Source organism: Saccopteryx leptura, chromosome 7 (assembly GCF_036850995.1).
Source record: "Saccopteryx leptura isolate mSacLep1 chromosome 7, mSacLep1_pri_phased_curated, whole genome shotgun sequence".
NCBI classification, from domain to species: domain Eukaryota; kingdom Metazoa; phylum Chordata; class Mammalia; order Chiroptera; family Emballonuridae; genus Saccopteryx; species Saccopteryx leptura.
The window spans coordinates 45854279-45875337 of NC_089509.1; the positions used below are offsets into that span (position 1 = coordinate 45854279).

General features: G+C 39.5%; 1 protein-coding gene across 5 annotated transcripts in view; it reads right to left on the reverse strand.

Annotated features, from left to right (window-relative positions):
• RBMS1 (RNA binding motif single stranded interacting protein 1) overlaps positions 1-21059 on the reverse strand; it is a 249968-nt gene that overhangs the window by 178436 nt on the left and 50473 nt on the right. The gene's annotated exons all lie outside the window — the stretch shown is intronic.

Sequence of the window (21059 nt, forward strand, 5' to 3'; positions counted from 1 at the left end):
CAATTTCTAAGAAAATAAAAGTCAGTAATACCTACCTAAAAGATATTTTGAAAATAGATATTAAATAGCTAAAACTATACCTATATATATATTTACTAGTCAACTATATTATGAGGCCAGAAACGAAAATTCTATTTTTGCTCACTACAATAAATGAATAATTAATGAATGAATAAAACTGAATCAAAAACAAATTTTACCTGAAACTTAAGAATAACAATTTAAAAATTCTGAAAAGTCTAAATATACATAAATACATATTTATGTATCTATCTATCTATCTATCTTTGGGTATGTTTACCAATGCATTACAGATTACATATGCATCTACTGCTCTTAGATTTCATGTAAATGTAATTCTAAAGGAAATCATATTTTCAAAATAACAAAGAGTAAAAGTCTTGAAAATTAAGATGGTTATGTGTATGAAGAAGCAATGTTTTTGAATTATTAAACTTCCAGTTAAAAACAATGACACTGATTAATGGCTTCTACTGGGTACTATTTACAAGAAATCACCTCAGCAGGGTGCCCGTGTCCAGTTTCATAATCACATAGGACGCTAGCCCTACAGGATTACGTTCCGGGCAAGTCTGCACGTTAAGTTGAATTTCATTCTCTTCTGGAAGTGACTTTTAGTCGAGATTGAATACAGCTGTTAGCACAGACCACTGTTCCAAAAACATTTCTGTGAGAACTGGATTGAAAATGAAAGAAAACACCATTTTAAGAATTGCAAATTCACTTTCATTATTCTGAATCTAAGCAACTAACTAAATGGGAGGGGAAATCTTTGGTCTCAGTTAACTGAATCAGGTTTTCAGAAACATTCAAAAGAAAACACGCAGGGTGGTTAAAGATGGCTATGAGACTTCCCACATACTTTTGTAGCTTCTATATTTTAATAATGAAATCACCAGTTTGTAACAAATTTAGTGCCTTGTTTCTTTTTCTTTCAAAAAAAATCAGTGTTACACTAACAATTTTTTCTTCGATTTCATTCTCTAATATAACTTGTTTTTCTCTCTTTATATTCATAGAAATAACGCCTGGCAAATAAAGCAGGGGCCTCAGCAGAGGAAATGCTGCCAGCTAAAAACACCGGATGTAATCGAGACCACAAGAGACATACTTGGTTCTACTTGTCCGACTAAAAAGAGGTATTGGAAAAAAACAAAGTCTAACTTTTCATTGGATGGTTGAATTGTTTTCATGAAATCTTACTATTTAATAGTTTACTCCCAAACAAAACAAAATCTGTGGGAATTATTCTGATAATCCTAGGTTCCCCTTTCTGGAGTTTTTGAAAGGAAAATAAATCTATGGATTCTTACCACCATCCCTGGCATCCTACCTCTGAAAGAAGAGACAGATGACAGACTCAGCCTGCCATACAGACAATGTGGTACAAGCCACCTGGATCAGCATCGGCAAATAGATGAGAAAACAGTATTTGCTAAGAACGTCTTTTCTGATGTCTTTCCTTTTTTAACAAATCAGAATGTATCTACCTGTAAGTGGACAGATAACAGAGTAAGGTAATAAGCATTATTAACTCTCTTAGGTGGTGGGGTGGGGATAGGAAACTCCGTTCACAGAGTCCATCTAAACTGTTTTCCTGTCCCCAGCCTTTGACATCGTGCTTCCTTTTGTCCCGAGGGACGATGACAGCTGTGTGATGAATACTGTGTCACCGCTGGCTATGGCGATCCAAGGGTGAACATTTTTTTAAGAAAACATGCAGCTCTTTTTTTTCTTTTTCTTTTTGGCTATCACTGCTTCCCAAGCTTCACATTTCAATAGCTACCTATTACTACTCTCTTTCTAAGGACTTTGCAATTAAATGCATTCATCTGTTCAAAAATAATTCTTCAGACAAAAATTAAAGTTTTTGATCAGAGAGCTGGGTATTTTAGTTGTCAAAATAGAATAATTTTTACTTAAGAACTTGACTGATGGAGCTTTACGTACTGATGGAACAGTTAACAGTTTCTATATTTTAAAAGTTAACAGGAAGTCTTTCCATTTTTCTTCATGTAATATGATCAGTGTTTCCTAGGAAGGTGACCGGTTCTCCTAAAAGTTGAGAGACTCCTACCACATCTCACATAGGAGAAAGCACACAGCTCAGCAAGAACAAGTCAGTTTTGAAACCGTGTTGTTATATATGTCAGCCATCTTATTATTTCAAGCCAGCTCTTTGAAGAAAAAGAAAAGAAACCCTTTTACCACTAGAGGGAGTTCAAAATCCCCTCTGTCTCAATAAATACGTGGAGTGCATTTCACTTCTGAAACAACAAGTACAATTGTAATACATTTCTTTTTTACTACACAATACGACTGAATCGGGGGGTTAGGTTTTTAGAGATACAGTCCCCCCTTCAACTGGAATAACTATTGTGAATATATTTGATGGTTATCGTGCACAGCACATTTATACCAAAAACAACTTAAAATGTTCATCTCTGGAAGCAGTGCAGGTCAAGAGTGTGGTTCCAAATGCCCACTCATTGAGAATGGAATCTTTTCATCAGACTTTACTTAAGAATTGTGGTAGAATGTTCCCCAGATGCTGCCACCATCCCGTCCATTCTCATATGCTCTCCCAAGGGGACTTTGCTCTCCCCAGGCAAGAGTTGGAACCTATTTTTACTTCCGCTGAACATCATGGCCCAGAAGAATGCCAAAGTACTGCTGAGTGAATTGCTGGTCTAGGTCTTTAGAGCCCACTACCATGTAAAGAATTCTGTGCTTATTCAGGTAAAAGTCCGCATGGGGAGAGGGACCCTGCAGAAGGAGAGGCCAGGCAGCGGGGAACAGAGACACTCCCCCCAAAGAACCTAACAACTGCAAAGCACGTGACTGTGGTCATCAGGGACATTCCATCTGCAGCCCAGCTCCCAGTGATCCAAAGTCACATGGCGCCAAAGATCCACCCAGCTGATCCCAGCCAACCCAGGGATTTGTGAAAATTAATAAATCTCTGTTTTAAATTTGAGGGGGTTTGTTCCTCAGTAACAGGTAACTGAAGACAATAACACTAATAAATATATACATTCCTACGTGCTCTATACTTTTTAAAGGCCCCTTCACACCCACACGCTCTCCTTGCCTTACCTCCACATTAGGAAGCTGGGGTAGAGGTTAAACACCTGTCCTAGAGCTAGTGCTTAAAAGTAAATACAAAATATCCATTTAAAAGGGAGGTATTTCTCATAAGAAAATACTGTATCTCTCTTTTTAAAGTTTGTATCTACTATAGTAGTGATTACCAAATAATCATGTACTGACTAAAAATGATTCTTTACAGTGTTTCATTTCAGAACAATATATTCATTTCTGTTCGTCCTGAAGATTTGAAAAGCAAAAAATACCCTTTTTGGACCTGTGCCTCTCTATGTATGTAGCCCTTAGTTTCGTGTCGATGTTTGAGAATTGTTAACCATTTTAAAGGTCTATACGCAAAGCACTGGCATCTTCAAGCATATTACAAACTGGATTTTTAAGTTTGAAAAGGCTCTTAAAAGGTTCTTGCCTTTCTTGTTCTAACTGCATTCACAAATTTTACAACTCTCCTATCTGTTTAAGTTTCAGTTCAAGGGAGTAATGATTAGACACATAGCACCAGATCCTTTGCATTTTGGTCCTCCCTACCTACTCCACTTTCCTTCCTCCAGGCTTGCTGGTGAGACTGCTTATGATTGATATGGACACACAGCTCCAGCAAATGAAAAACGTTGGGATTTTCCCCTTTGACAATTAAGTGTTTAGGGTGGGATGCAGTGTTGTGTGTGGCAGGGGGAATGGTTTCAGTTTACATAATTCTTTATTTATTTTTCTTTCTACAGAGACAGAGAAAGAGTCAGAGGGATAGACAGGGACAGACAGACAGGAATGGAGACAGATGAGAAGCATCAATCATTAGTTTTTCGTTGCACGTTGCGACTTCTTAGTTGTTCATTGATTGCTTTCTCATATGTGCCTTGACTGCGGGCCTTCAGCAGACTGAGTAACCCCTTGCTAAAGCCAGCAACCCTGGGTCCAAGCTGGTGAGTTTTTGCTCAAGCCAGATGAGCCCGCGCTCAGGCTGGCGACCTCGGGATCTCGAACCTGGGTCCTCCGCATCCCAGTCCGACACTCTATCCACTGCGCCACCGCCTGGTCAGGCGGGAATGGTTTCAGAACTCAAGAATGACCTAGATCACCTAGGCAATAGTCCAAGACTAAATTGAGAGGGTGATGATTGCTAGAAATCGGTGTTCCAGAATAAACTGAGCCCTCCATGTCCAAGACAGACTCAAATTCAAATTCTGAAAGCCTAGAATCCAGACTTGTGGTCAGTTTCTTCTGTGAAGCAGCAACTCATTACTTTTTGGTAGAGACGTACTAATTACCGGTATAAGCCATGCCCCTTCCTCTTTTCCCTGGAACAGTCATAGTGCAAATGAGAATAAGTGTAAATGTTAAGTTACAGAAGCTGGAAGCTGGAGGGTGTTAGGATTTCACTGAATAAATATGTTCTACTTTATACCTTTCATGGATTATTTCTTAAACTTAGGCTAAAGACCAAGTCCTTCACATGGACCACAAATCCTTGCAAGATTTGATGCCTGTCTACTCCTCCAGCACCATCTTACCATCTCTTCACCCATGAAGTCCCAGGGATCTGGTCTTTCGGCTCTTCATATCTGAAAGGCCACCTACCTATCAACATGTTTTGTACATGCTGTTTCCTCAACATGAAATCCTCTTCCTCGGCCTCTGCCTGGTTAACTCCTAGTGTACTGTACACCTGCTTTTCTGGACTCATCAAGTTGTAATTTAAATGAATATTTCATGTCCATCCTCTGATGAAAGCTCCTTGAGAGAAGGGGATCAGATCTGGGGGGGGTTTTCAGCAGTGTCTTGTACAACCTAGAGTGGGTTCTCAATACTATTTATTGAACCTGAATATATTATATTTAAGGAACTTGAATATATATATATATACATATATATGTAAAACACATATTGCTATGCTACATTATAAATACTTATGAAGGTAAAAAGAATATGACAGTTTCAATAAAAGATGTGCACGAATGACCAAGTGGTAGAGCAGAAACTGATCAGTAATAATATGAAAGAGATCTAAATACTATACAGTGAGAGAATAGAGAAAAGGAGATTCACCAACCTTGCCCAAGAAAAGTCTTTCGGAAAATCCAGATATAGGCATGCAAAATGCTTGGGCATGGGGAGAGAGTACACAGGCCACACAGGTGACTATGCGTCCACGAAGGAGCCAAAGCTTTGAGGAAACCTCGGCTCGCTGAAGCCTTGCAGGGAAATCTTTGTGACATGTTGCAATGTCAAGACAGTGACTGGGAAACACTGATGACAAGCATTTTATTTAATAGTTTGGAATTCTGGACAGATACGCTAAGTATCCTGCCCAACGACCTAGAACAAAACAGATTAGATCTGGGGCATCCCCCTCACTGCCCAGTCCTCAAACAACTCGCATCACGTGGAAGGAAGTCCACTAAGAGGAGCGGTGAGAGCTGCTCTGGCCTCCTGAGGTTCGTGGCTCCTGGCTAACCGGCCAGATCTCCTGGGCAGGCACCTACTCTCAATGGTTTTGAGATGAAGATGGGAAAATAAACTTTAAAAAAGTCTTTTCACAGAATTCAAGTTTTCATCAATAAAACCTCATTTTTAGTTTCACATTTAAAATTACTGAAATTGGGTTCATGTAGCAAAACACTAGGTGACATTAAGGTATATATATTTTCCTGGCTTGGCATAAATTATGTCAACATTAAGGTGAAATATAAACTTCCATTATGAAAGACACGTGTTTGATAAACTACCCTGCTTACACAAATGTTCCTGGTTCTGATCTGAAGAAATGGCTTGGCTTTGAAGACTATTTTGTTTTATACCACATCTCCATAGAGCTATTTTAAAGACTTTTCAGGAACTATTCACCATAAGTGAATTTTAATTCCCTAGAATATTTAAATATCAATCACTCAACACAAAACACTGTAATTGAAAAGCAGTTAGGAATATCCAGGAACATTCCTGTGCAAGTGCTTCTTCAGTGTGCGATTGTGCAATCATCGTTTACTTTGGGTTATGTGATAAGAACTCAGTTCCTAATCATTTTAATCTCACATTTTTTATGACCTCTTTGTTTAAAGTCAACATTTTAATTGGCATATATCAGGATCTGAACATATCTTGAATCAGAAATCCTGTTCAAACTGAAAAAAAGGGCACATATGACTTCAAATAACCTAGATATGAGTATGGTGGACTGATTTCCACTTAGGAAAAGCAGTCTGTAATAAAGTGAAAATTTTAGAAGTAATATAACAACACTTAATAGATCAAGTGTAGTCAGTAGCTAATGAAAAGTATTTAGCTAACACATGATTCTAGTCCCTTTAAAAAAAAAACAGATATAGCTTACCTTTACAACCACTGTTTTGGGCAATAAATTCAAATTAAATTCAAAGGCATTTCAAAAATCTTACTCTTGTCAGTACTACCATTCCATCCGGTTACCAATTATTTCATCAACACTGCTAAAAACAAGACACATTGAACATGAGTTTGATCTTCTTTCTCATTGCTCAACCAAAACAAACAAACACGAAAGAAAGAGATGTTGAAGGAGACAGCAAGAGAAAAAAACAACATAAGAGTTAGAAAATAGGCCCTGGCCAGTTGGCTCAGGAGTAGAGCATTGGCCCAGTGTGTGGATGTCCCAGGTTCGATTCCTGGTCAGGGCACACAGGGGAAATGACCATCTGCTTCTCTACCCCGCCCTCCTCTCTCTCTTCTCTCCTTCTCTCTTCCCTTCCCACAGTCATGGCTCGATTGGTTCGAATGCATTGGCCCTGGGTGCTGAGGATGGTTCCATCGAGCCTCCACCTCAGGTGCTAAAAATAGCTTTGTTGCGAGCATGGCTCCAGATGGGCAGAGCATCAGCCCCAGATGGGGGTTGCCAGGTAGATTCTGGTAAGAGTGCAAGCGGGAATCTTTCTCTATCTCCCCTCCTCTCACAAGAAGAAGAATAAAAAAGTAAGAGGAGGATGAGGAGGAGGAGGAAGGGAAGAGGAAGAGGAGGAGGAGAAAGAAAAGGAGGAGGAGGAAAAGGAGAAGTAGGAGGAGGGAAGGAGGAGGAGGAGGAGAAGAAAAGAAGAACAAGAACAAAAAGAAAAGTTAGAAAACAGTCTATTATAGTGCTGTTCTTTAGGATTTTCTGTAATGATGAAAATGTTTCTACATGTATACTGTTCACTAGGTAGCCACTAGCCATGTGGCTAGTGAGCACTAGAAATATAGCTAGTGTTAACTCAAAAACTAAATTTTAATTAATTTAAAATTAGTCACACATAGCTAGTGGCTACCATATTAGACAACAAAGGCCAATATTTTACTGAATTTCTGAATAATAAAGAGACAAATATTGTGTACTAACAGTTAAATGTGACCATTATTTTATGGCCAGTAGGAGTCTACAATTATTTTTATCTAGTGATTACCTAGTGATCTTTTAAAATCCTTATTAAATTGGTCATGAAAGGGATCTTTAACCACAAGTAAGTAGAAGTACTGTCTCGGGAGGCCAGAAATGGTAGAATCAGGGCAGAAGGGGCAAGCCTAACCGAGTCCTGTGGTTACTGCTCAGTCACGTAACCCAGCTTTTTCCAGGGAATGAAACATTGAAAGAAGACTGGTACTTTGGCCAGGGCAGTTCGGTCTGACCCAAACTTTCTACATACCCTGCAGAACCATGCAGAACTAAAAAGAAAGTCAGGTATTGCTACCTCTCCTTGGAAATGATTGGTATTATTTTAAACTATTCCTATGCCTTAACTAGATATCCTACTTCAAATACCCTCTAATCACACAGAAGCCTCTTGAGTGAAATATACAGATACATACTTAATTGAGTGCTATATATACTTGAGTTCTACCTCACTTTTTTTGGTATCACTTCTTGTTTCACCCAGTTACCATTAACTTATGTGTGGCCCTCATTACTTTTATTCATTTAAATGTCACAGACACTCTCTGAGGTAGGTGATGTATGAATTACTTTCCTAATCTTCATAGATTATGAAAAAAGCTTGGTTAAGTGACTTGCCAAACACAACCAGAACTTCAAGCCTCTCATGCCTATTCCACGGCTCTTTCTTCAGAAGATTTAATACACAATAGTCATGCAATATATTTTACGGTACAATAATTTTTATAAAATTGTCCCTCCCAACTCAAGCTACACATATAAATAACTGTGATGGGTCATCTACAACAGCCACCGTCAGTCTTTTCCCCTCCTGTGCTCACATGCTACTTCACCCATTAAAAAGTGGAGCCTATTTCACTCCATTAAATCTGGGCTGGCATGATGACTTGCTTTGACCAATAAAACGTAGCAGAAGTGATGCTGTGCCTGGAAGCTTCCACTTTTCCTCTTGGAAGCCAGCCACCATGCAAGAACTCCAGCATCTTAAGACCACTGTCCTGTAAGAATGGCCAGGCTACCCAGGTGGAGAGAGAAAAGCTAAGAGCAAACCAAGAGGCACTAGCTGTTAGAAGCGAAACCTTTGCAGGCTCATTCAAGCCACCAGTCAAATGCAGCTAAGTGAATGAACCCAACTGAATCCAGACCAGTACCCCACCCCAGCTGATGACCTGTCATGGGACCAAACCCTCACCAGATTTCCTGAGCCACACACAATCATGAGAAAGAATAAACTGTTGTTTTAAGCTATATATGTAGTTCTGGGTTAATTTGTGATGTTATCTCTTCCATACTTTATTACCAAACTTGCTACTTCTACCTTTTATTCCAAATAAGAGAAGTAACTTGGAAGTTCCCACTGTCCGTTTCCACTGCAGGTTAAACACGGATGAGCACAGCGGTCTCTGGGGTGTTACTGGCTCAGAAAAGGCCCACCCACACAGAGCACTCGTCTCTGAGGGTTCCTGCTACACTCTTCTCACTCTCACTGCCACAACCAACTAAAAAGAAAATAAAAAAAAGAGGGAGCTTTTTGACAGGGTAATGGGTTCCTGAAAAACTGTAGCATACATTTTTACACTGTTCAGCAAAAGAATCTTTAGCTAAGACTTTTAAATTGAAATGTGAAGGCTGATGAAGGAAAGCAGCCACATAACACTGAAATCCATCTCTGGAGCACATCTGAGAGCCTTATCCCCACTCCAGGCTAAGTCTTGTCCCTCCCTCCCTCCCTTCCTCCTTTCCTCCATCCTTTTCTTTCCTTTTTTACCATAAATATTTAATTTGACAATGGGATAAGAACTTTAAATCATTATAAAACATAAGTATATAGATAAAGCGCTAAGTTTGCCCATTAACCTTCTTCGCTTATGAAAGAGACTGCTTCATTTCCCTACAATGAAATGATGCTGGGAAATTTTTTAATAGACAAAATAAACGTGAATGGTATGAAAAGAATAGCTAATGAAGTCTCCAAAGCTAAAAGGGGATAAGCTCTGTAAAACCTGCTTTAGAGTTTGACTTCGATTGAATCCTGAAAGAGTGACGTGAAAGGGAAAAAAGACTTACACAAAAATAAAATGAGTAATTGGCAACTACTATCCAAAAAGCCGCGAAATGAGACCCCCACAGTTACTAGAATATTAGTGGCATCTCATTTAGCCCCATCACCGCCTCCTCCTTCGTTTTTGTCTAGTTTGTGGCTTCCCCCATCCCTTCTGTAGGTACACTGGGGTGGGAGAGGTGCAAAGCACAGACTGTTCTCATTTCTCTTGCAGTCTCTCCTAGTTCAGCACAATTAGCAAGAATGGTATATAATCCATAATAAAGTGATATATAATCCATAAAGCAAAGTCTACCTAATGCCTAATTCAATTTGAAAAATTGCCAGTTCTGTCAAAAATGCCACACTCTAATCCAGTATTCACTACACAGAATCTTCAACTTGCCATCAGTGTGTGCAGGAGTAACAGATGCTGAAATATGACCATTTTCTGTGGTTGACAAATGAATCCTGAAATGTCTACAACCATATGAACAAAAGCAGTCCATAGATATGACGCTTCCTTCTGGCTCCACTTGACAAGGGTTTGGTGGACATCGTCTCACAGCATTTTTGCATCTTTAGGGCATATAATAAGAAATGTTCAAACCGTGAGGGTTATAGGTCTAAAAGAACAGTCCATGTCACAGGCATACACATTGCAGTCACTCAGGAAAAATCAGATGCACTGATTATTAAAGGGGCCCAAGTGAAACTTTCCAGTTTCTCTAAAACCAACTTCTGATTATAGCCATAGTAGATACTTCTCCATTTAAAGAATGAAGGGTAACGAGAAAATTTCTCTGAAACAGTTTTCAAGAGCCTGACTTCAAAAGTGCAGGAGAATCCCTCTGTCCATACCAGTTTTACTCGTGTGATCAGCTGAGATTTCTAACAGGACCTGAGCAAGTAATAAGAAATGCCTTAAGGTCCTGCTTTTCCTACCACTGTGGGAAGGGAACGAGTTACTTTGATATTGCTGTCCTCCCCGACTTTCCATCAAGTCCTTTTTGCTTTTCAGCAGCATTGAAAGCACTCGGAAGTCAAAAATACACTTTGAGACCATTATAAAGGACTCTGTAGGGAAATCAAGTTATATTAAGTCCATAGTTTATGCAGATGAAAGACAATCTTTGGAGGATCAATGCTTTCCGGTAACCGGGGACATAAAGGAATTCTCCTTCTCCCCCAGGAAGGCTGACCAGATGGATCAGACCTCCTGCATGAGATGGAATCCAACATTCCTGGCCTCAGGAAACCAGGTCTACTGCCCCTGGCCAGTTGGTTCAGCAGTAGAGCGTCAGCCCGTCATGTGAATGTCCCAGGTTCAATTCCTGGTCAGGGCACACAGGAAAAGCAACCATTTGTTTCTCCACCCCTTCTCCCTTCTCTTTCTCTTCCCCTCTTGCAGCCCTGGATTGGTTGGAGCAAGTTGGCCCCAGGTGCTGAGGATGGCTCCAAGGCCTCGCCTCAGGTGCTAAAATATAAAATAGCTCAGAGCAATAACCCCAGATAGGCAGAACAGGACCCCATAGCACGGTTGCTGGGTGGATCCCAGTCGAGGTGCATGTGGGAGTCTGTCTCTTTGCCTCTCAACTTCTCACTTAAGAAAAAAAAAAAAAAGAAATCAGGTCTAAGGAACAATTCTGGCACCTAAAACCAACCCAGAATCCCTGACTTCAGGATGCTTCCCCCTCAGGGCCACCTTCAACATGCACCCACTAACTAATTCTCTCAGTCAGCTGACTTCCAAACCAAGGAACACCAGAAGTTCTACCAGAAGGAACACCAGGTACCACCTTCTGCTCTAGGTGATGCATGAGAGAGGCATCTTAGCTGCTGGCAATGACTGCTCTGCCTCCCCCTCTTCACCGAAATCTGTTCACTCTAAAATGGTCTCAGTGATGTTCCTAGATATTCTTAGCTAGATCAGTACAGAATCAGCACTTTCCGTTTCCATTTTGTTAGTGGGTGATGACTCCCTCTAATAAGATGATTTTGAGGGCTTCTCATAGTACACACATTATTTGTTCACGTTGGAAGCAGACAATTTCTTCTTCTTGCAAGAAATCTCACATATGACATTTCCTCACATTCTCTAGGATAGGGGTCCCCAAACTGCGGCCTCCTGAGGCCATTTATCCGGCCCCCGCCATGCTTCTGGAAGGGGCACCTCTTTCATTGGTGGTCAGTGAGAGGAGCATAGTTCCCATTGAAATACTGGTCAGTTTGCTGATTTAAAGTTACTTGTTCTTTATTTTAAATATTGTATTTGTTCCTGTTTTGTTTTTTTACTTTAAAATAAGATATGTGCAGTGTGCATAGGAATTTGTTCATAGTTTTTTTTAATAGTCCGGCCCTCCAATGGTCTGAGGGACAGTGAACTGACCCCCTGTGTAAAAAGTTTGAGGACCCCTGCTCTAGGATCCTGTCTTGCTATTCATCAGTCTGCAATCATTTCAGTGACGGCAGACATATTTTTATTTTAAAAAAGGGAGGTATAATTACCATAGAATAAAATACACAGATCTTAAGTGTTTAGTTCAAGGGTCAGGAACCTTTCTGGCTGAGAGAGCCATGAACGCCCATATTTTAAAATGTAATTCCATGAGAGCCATACAACGACCCATGTACATTACGCATTATCCACTAAAAATCTGCTGTTGTCCCAGGAGGACAGCTGTGATTGGCTCCAGCCACCCGCAACCATGAACATGAGCGGTAGGAAATGAATGGATTGTAATACATGAGAATGTTTTATATTTTTAACGTTATTATTTTTTTTATTAAAGATTTGTCTGCAAGCCAGATGCAGCCATCAAAAGAGCCACATCTGGCTCGCGAGCCATAGGTTCCCGACCCCCGGTTTAGTTCATGAGCTCAGCATATACAGTTGTGGAACTACCACTCAAAAAGATGCAGCTCATGTGCATCCCTAAGAGAATCCCATTAACCCCCTTTCCTGTCAACCCCCCTCTCCAACCACTATCTGATATCTATCACCAAGTTAGTTTTACCTGCATTTGGATTTCATTGTAATAAATAATAGAATAAGGCCTTTTTTGTGACGGTCTTCTAGAATTCACTCAGCATGTTTTTGAGGTTCATCAATGTTTTTGCTTGAACCAGTAATGTTGTTTTTCTTTTACTGCTGAATAGTATTCCATTATAAAAGAATCTGTTTACCCATTTTCTTGTTAATGGACATTTGGATTGTTTCCAGTTTTGGGCTTTATGAATAATGCTGACACAGTCTTATGCAAGTCTTTTTGGGCCTCTGTCTTTATTTCTCCTTGGTAAATACCTAAGCGTGAAACTGCTGGGTCATATGATAGATATATGTTTAACTTTACAAAACTGTCCAACAGTCTGACCAGGTGGTGGCACAGTGGATAGAGCATCGGACTGGGACACAGAGGACCCAGGTTCAAGACCCCGAGGTCACCAGCTTGAGCCCAAGGTCGCTGGCTCGAGCAAGAGGTCACTCGGTCTGCTGGAGTCCCCCAGTCAAGGCACATATGAGAAATCAATCAATGAACAACTAAGGAGCCGCAATGAAGAATTGATGCTTTTCATCTCTCTCCCTTCCTGTCTGTCCCTATCTGTCCTTCTCTCTGACTCTCTCTGTCACTGTCACAAAAACAACAAACAAACTGTCCAACAGTTCCCCAATGTAGTGCCCCTCCTAGGACAGAGAATTTCATGTGCTTCTACATCCTCCCCAACATCTGGCATTGGTAGTGTTTTTGGGGGGGAGGTGTTGGGTTTTTGTTTTTTAGCTATTCCAGTGGATGTGAAGTGGCATCTCATTGTGGCTATAATTTGTATTTCCCTGATCTATAATGAATGATGTTGAGCACCTTTTCTGAATTTACTGGTAATTCATATATCTTCTTTTGTATAATAACTTTTCAAGTCTTTTTTTTTTTTTAATTTTTAATTTAGTAAGAGTAGGGGATGCAGAGACAGAGACTCCGGCATGCACTCCAACTGGGATCCACCTGGCAAGCCCACTAGGGGGCAAATGCTCTGCTCATCTGGGACCCTTGCTCTGTTGCAACCAAAGTGATTTTTTAGCACCTGAAGCGAAGGTCATGGAGCCATCCTTAGTGCCTGGGGCCAACTTGCTCCAATTGAGCCCTGGCTGCAGGAGGGGAAGAGAGAGAGAGAGGGAGAGAGAGAGCGGGAGAGAGAGCAGGAGAGAAAGGAAGAAGTGAGAGGGGGAGGGGTGGAGAAGTAGATGGACGCTTCTTCTGTGTGCCATGACTGGGAATCAAACCCAGTACAGCCACACGCTGGGTCGACGCTCTACCGCTGAGCCAACTGGCCAGGGCCCAAGTCTTTAATTGGGTTGTCTCTTTCTTATCGATTTGTAGAAATCCTTCGTGTATTTGTGACTCAAGTCTTTGTCCAGCTATATGTGCTATGAATATTTTCCTAGTTGATACGTGTCTATTCATTTTCCTACAGGTATATTTTGGATGGCAGAAATGTTTACTTTTAATGATGTCCAATTTATCATTTTTTTTTTTAGTTTATGATTTGTGTTTTTGTGTGGTGTCCAAGAACTCTTTGCCTAGTCTGCGGTCACAAAGTCATCCTTTGATGTCTTCTCTAAGATTTATGATTCTGAATCTACATTTGGGTTTATAATCCAGTTCAAGTTAATTTTTTAGTATGGAGAGAGGTGCAAAGTCCATTTTTCCCAGAGACTGTTTCTTGAAACTATATTTCCCCATAGTTTGGGACATATGAGAAATAGCTGCAAATTTGAAATGTAATTTACAAACACCTTAGTGTTAGTGTATGTTGTACATGCCCACACCGTGCTGATTTTATTTCCCATGATGGTCAGCATTCTAGTACCACTGGTCATCTTAACACTGAAAAGCATTACAAGGCTAGATCACTCAAACTGCACATCTTACAGCTGTGGAAAACTGTGCTACATCAATATTTCACTTTAATATTTTTAAAGCAGGAGTTTAGATATCAAAAGGGATTTACAACTAAAACCTGTGAGTAGTACAAAAACATTCATGTACGTCCTCGTGCCTCCTGACCATCCAGAGTATGATCGTACAGAAATTTTTATTTTAAAAATGTGTAAGGCAACATTAAAAAAAAATAGGTAAATGTATGTTCTTCTTGTTTCTATAAATTGGTTATCAAACAAACATGATTTTAAGTTAATAAAACTGGAACTGGAACTAATTTCATTATTTGAAAAAAAACTCACTTCCGGGAGTCAGCGAGTATGAAAAAAACTCACTACTCAAAAGGTTAAGATATAAAGTAGTATAATCTGACTCATAAGTACAACTAGAACGGAATGTTTATAAATGTAAAATATCCATGAGCTGTTCATGCCCTCAAAATGGGACATGGAGGTAAGCAATGGGCTGACCCTTGCAACAAGAATTCAGAAGACAGGAAAGGAAAACTGCTTCCTAGAAGGGAGCTAAGAGAACTCATGGGCATTTCTTTCTTGTTTTTTTTTTCTCTTACATTTGTTTTTTCAACCTGGCCTGCCAAATAGAAAGGACCTTGACTGATACTGACAGCAAACATAGCTCCTCTTCTAGACTTAGAAAGAGACAGGAAGGTTCGGAGACTGTCTGATAGTGTGTGTTGAAATGTTGACAAATAATTTATTATTTGAGAATGAGTTAAGTGCATTTTCTCCACCCTTTCAATTCAATTTAAATTACAGTCAGGGTTCACTTTAACATAGGAAATAAAATACTGGCCAATGAATTAGCAACTGTACCTTACCTATAGAGCTACTGATAAGTTGTCAACTGTTTGCTACTTAGACACTAAATGAAATGTCTTTGACCTCAAACTTCTTATAGGTAGAGTCCAGAGATTATTGAATTCCTTATCATGGATAAAGTATCTTGCTTTCTACAGTAGTAAGATATGCAACCATGTGTTCTATTTTTTAGTGGATAGTAGGAAACTCTGTGTGTGTGTGTGTTTGTGTATGGATAGTAGGAAAACTGAGTAAGAGAATTCCTTTTTCTATGGCTAGGAAAAGCACTCAGCTCTTGTTACTTGGCAGAGTGTATACTATGTCACCCTGAAATCTCTAAGGGACAGAGAAGGTCCTGAGTCTGTTTGGAGAGCAGACTTTCTGCAGTTCCGGGGATGGGACTGGATGGGGAAGAAAGCAGGGAGACTAGATCAATACTGATGGAAACAACTTATTTAGAATAATTTTATAATGTAAAATATACTTTATCCTCTCATATTTAAGCATCTATCAAGATTCAAGGAAAAATTTTTCAAGGCATGCTGTGAATTCCCAATGCCAGTAATCATTTCACATATAAACATGAAGTGCTTAGAGATCACACATAAAATTACAGGAGTCTTAGCTAAGGCATATATATCATCTAGTTAGATATTTAATAATAAGAACTAACACTTAGTAAATGCCATGTGCTAAGTACTTTGCATGTTTTAACTTATTTATTCAACAAAACAAAGCCACAAAAAATTTACTATTTTCTTAGTATGCACAAAACTAAGAAACAGAGACAATGAGTAACTGTTCTCCAGGTCACATTCAAACTCAGGCAGCCTGACTCTAGAGCCCACAGCCTGTGTGCTATGGACCAAATAGTGTCTCCCCAAATTCATAGGTTGAAGTCCTAGTTCCCAATGTTACTATTTGGAGACAGGAAACTTTTAGGAGAAAATTAAGGTTAAATGAGGTTATAAGGGTGAGGTCCTATTCCAATAGGATTGGTGGCTTCTCTCTCCATGCTCTGTGGGCAACAAGGATAGACCATAAGAACACACAGCAAGAATGCAGCCATCTCCAAACCAGGGAAAGAGTTCTCTCCAGAACCCAACATTGCAGTCACCCTGACCTCAGACTTGCAGCCTCCAAGAACTGTGAAGAAATAAACTTATTTTTTAAGTCACCTAGTCTATGGTGTTTTGTTACGACAGCCAGAACAGACTAAAACACTATAGAAATCATCTTTGCAGACATTTCTAAATAAAAGAAGATTTAAAAAACACACAAGATCTAATTTTTGATTCGCCTATCATTTCTTCTCATACCAGTAAACTTGCCCCTCTTTCATCAGGTACTAAAAGCATCTGAGAATCCGAGATCTTATCGGATTCTATCACTATAAATATTCATAGATTTTTTAAATACATGCATCAATACATGCAGGTTAAGACATGTTTTCTATATTGATCTTTGCAAAAAAAAATATAAAAGCTTCTATTTAATATAAATGTAAAAGATTTTGGTCGGATTTTTAGCATAACTAGATTTTCAGGCAAGACTCTAGGAATGAAATGCAGTAAGAAGACCCTAAATGGCTATTGTTATGGTGTTCCCGACTTATTAAAAATAATCACAGAGCATTATTAGTAATTGTTGACCTCTAGCATACCAATCTAGTGAAAGGAATTATCGGTGTCTAAAAGGTCTTTGTCAACTCTAACATCTATAAACATTTAAGTGGTATTGAGCAGATTCCATAATCTGATCTGCTTTTAACTGTGGAAATCAATGCAATTATTAAGAAGCTGTTTGAATAATTCATGTTGTAAGAAAAGGCCTTCAGATTAGCCATAATGTGTTTGCATCTTAATGGTATTTTAAATAAAGTTGTGTCTTGCTGCAATGCATATTTGGTAAGCAAGACCATCAATCCCCATCCCTCAGTTCCGAGGCAGCGATGAGAGAAAGTCTGACAGTTTCAAAGGGACAGATGAGCTATCTGGCTTTGATAAATAAGGGAGTTAAGAGAAAGTTTCTCTTCCTCCAATATCTCAGAGGAAGATAATATCTGCCTTTTCATTCACCCCACTGCCTTGTTGTTGGGAGCTGACATTCTACCGGAGATAAAATTCAGCGATATCACTGAAAGGTCATTTAGCCATGTTAACTGGACTAAATGCTTATGCATCAGCCTCAACTAAAGGTATGTATTATGTGTCTAATGGTTAGGGAAAGGCATTTGCGACAAGCATAGTTTTCTGTCTTTTGAAGTTTTTGACCCTGTATCATACATTTCCTTGACTTTGAAATCAGGGTGAATGTAAGTAAAGTCAGTCTTTAAAATTTTTTAAATTTCAGATAAATATCAAAGAATATGAGACTATTAGCAAAGACCTCAAAAGTTATCTAGGGCCAGCCTCATCCAACACTTGAGAATCACCTCCAAGCTATGAAGCCAGTCTATCCCAACCCTTCCTATTCATAAAACTCATTCCCATCTTCTCCAGAACCGAATGATTGTTCTTCAGGCAATTATGACAGAAAGTTTTTCCTTATGCTGATCCCAAATCTGTCTCCCTTCCCTTCTACTTATCTGTCTGAACTAGCCCTTTGGGGTACTCAGTCAAGTATATTCCTCTTCCACCTGCTATCCATACTTGAAGGTCATGATTATGGTCTTTCCAAGTTTCCTCTCCTCAAGCTAACCATTCCCAGCTCCTTCACTTTCCCATGTTCTATCAACAGCCATGCCCACATTAGCCTCAACAGAGAGGTCTACATTCATGAACTTTTGGGGACCTTGTATGTGAGAAAACTCACTAAGCATGCCCATTATTAAATTTTTTCTCTACTATGACAAATTGTTTCTATTATTAAAGCATTTACCAAATCTGGGTTAGCTCTTTCTCTTTACTGCTGGAGCATCACCATTACGCACACCGCCCTCTGGCTGCCATTCCCGCGGGTCCAGATGCTTCTCCTCCCTTTGCTTGGCCTACAAAGCTTTCCATGATCTGTCCCTGACTTTCCTCCTCAGTCCTATCCATAAATACTACCCTCCACTCCTGCTACACCCAGAACACACCAAACTACTGTCTCCTGGACGTTCCCAGGTTTCTCTCTCCTCTCTGCTGCTCTCCACCTGGACCCTCTTCCTCCCCCTCATCACATAACTAATGCTTTCAAGGGGCAGGTATCCTGAGAGTGGACAGAGAGTACAGTAATCAATGTGGGTTAACTGCTATAGACGATAACCTTCAAAATTTAGGGACTTAACATCATGATAGTTTATTTCTCATTTATATTATAGTCCAATATTGTTTGGGAGGGCCAATGATTACAGGTGGGTGATATGCACACAATCCTTCAAGGACCCAGGCTCCTTCTGTCTGGACAATGCTGACATATCCTACACTTGGTCTCCAAGGTCATCTCAGAAAGGGAAGGAAGACGGTGAAAGATTTTATGTTCAGGCCAAGATGCAGAGTACATCACTTCTGCCCACATCCCATTCACCACAACTCAGTCATAGGCCTCCAACCCTTACTGCGCAAGAACCTGGGAAATGTAGCTGGCACAGGAAACTGGAAACGGCTGCTGAATCCACAGCACTGCCTCTAGATGATTCTAGCTGGTTCTCCACCAAAGTCTGCGGTTACTGACCCCACTGCACTTACTACACTGGGTGGGGAAATGACGTATGTTGACTTGTTTCCCCAAATAAACTGTAAGCTCCTTAAGCACAGCAATGTGGCTTTCACCTTTACATTGCTAGCATGTAGCACTTGATATTCCTGCCACAAATGTCACTTTATACTTGCAAGCAAATGCAAATGAAAGAGTCTTGGTCCACTCCTCCTTCTATTCCTAACTAACCTGGAATCTCTGAAAGCACAAGCTAGGTCTTCCTCATCTCTGGATCCTTAGTATCAGCACCCTCAGAAAGTGTCTACTAAATGAATGAACATAAAATACCATTATAGGTAAGATAATCAGATCACAGACTCTCTATTAACTTTAATTTCATGCCAAAAGTAACAAAATTTGCTATCAGGACCAGCCGTGAAGTGCCAACAAAGAGTTAGTTTTACTATGGTTTACAACAATTACCTTTATACCCGTTTATAACGCTGTCTATCCTCTTTTTCTTTTTATAATACCACTTCCCAAACATTTTAGGGCTCAGAAATTTTTCAGAAAGCTTTATTAATTTTTAAATGAAGGGAAATGATGAAAATCACTTAACCATTTGAATTTGCCAACCCTGACCCCAGCTTTTTTAATAGTGCTAGTTTCTTTGGCAGATGTAGAAAAAAATGCCTTTTTCCTTTGGATTAGTTCATTACAAACTGAGATACTATCATTAGGAAACTGAAAAAGCAGGAAAGGCTGTCTTCCCTTTCCAGTCTATAAATAAACAAAAGGACAAAGATAAAGACTGAAGTAGCTCCCAAGCCAATATTTTGAAACTCATGTTGACCTGCCTTAAGTGTCTTACTTGCTGGCTGTGACCAATTTTTTAAGGAAAAGAAAAATCTCAACTGTCCAAAACTAGAAAAATTCATAATGTGTGCTTCTTTTCTTCACATTTTGTATTAATTGTTAAAGAAATAACCATATCCTTAAGGCTACTGGTTTTCATGAAAAGTAATATAAACATTTGCTCTCTGGATGTTAGTTGCTGTGCTCAAAATGCCCCAGATTAACCAGCTGACAGGAGTGTTCACTCTCCAGAGTGTTCACAGTTCTTATCTCTTGGTAAATAAATAAAGAAGCAACAGGTTCAAAACTGATCCAAAAATATATTTACCTTAGAATATACAGTGCAACCTACATTTGAATTAAAATGTAAATATCAATTATTCATTTTTTGTGCATTAAGGAAACCTCAGTTTCTTTATTAGTAATTTTCAAATAGACTTAATCTAATCCATCAGACAAAATATGAAAATGAAACTTTAATGCAGCATTATCTTGAAAAAATCACCTTCTAGGATCTCTATCTAATTTTTTCAAATTATAAAGCTTTAAAAATTTAATGAAATCCAGATGCATAAAGCAAACCTGGACTCCTAAAGAAAACTGCTCAGGGAATTTGAACATCAGCTTTAGCATGCCTGGAGTCCCTGCATGAGGATGAGATCTAGCTCAAGGCTTAGAAAACCAGATCAGTTAGAAGATGGCTCTATGGAATAAAAGGAACTGAGAGGAGATGGGAAAGAGACATGTACAGTTTGATTTAGAGGCCTGTGGGCTTCAGGCATTCCCATAGTCCTCATATCTCAAGGCCCCAGGCTAACAAGCAGATCCTTCCAGTGTGGGTGCATCACAGGTATAGACTGTCCTCACTATAAGAGTAACAACCACCATGACTGTCAAGAGATTGGTTGACTGAACACCTTCCTATATGTATCGTGTAATCACAAAGCATTGGAGATACAGCCAGAAATAAGACAGACATAAAACATGCCCTCAAGAGGCATACAGTCTAGCTGGGAAGGACCCCATTTACCAAGTAAGTACTAATGTGATAAAAGTCTCCTGGGAGAAATTTGGAGCTATGAGATCACACTGCAAGGGTTCCTAACTTTGTCAGGTGTGTGGAAGGCTTCCCTGAGGAAATGATAAGTAGTGATATTTACACGTGCTCCTCACTTAACTTGGCCATGCCTTAGTAAGTAACTTCATCTCTAAAATGGGATATTAATAGTATATGCCATACAGAACTCCTGTGAGAATTAAACTAG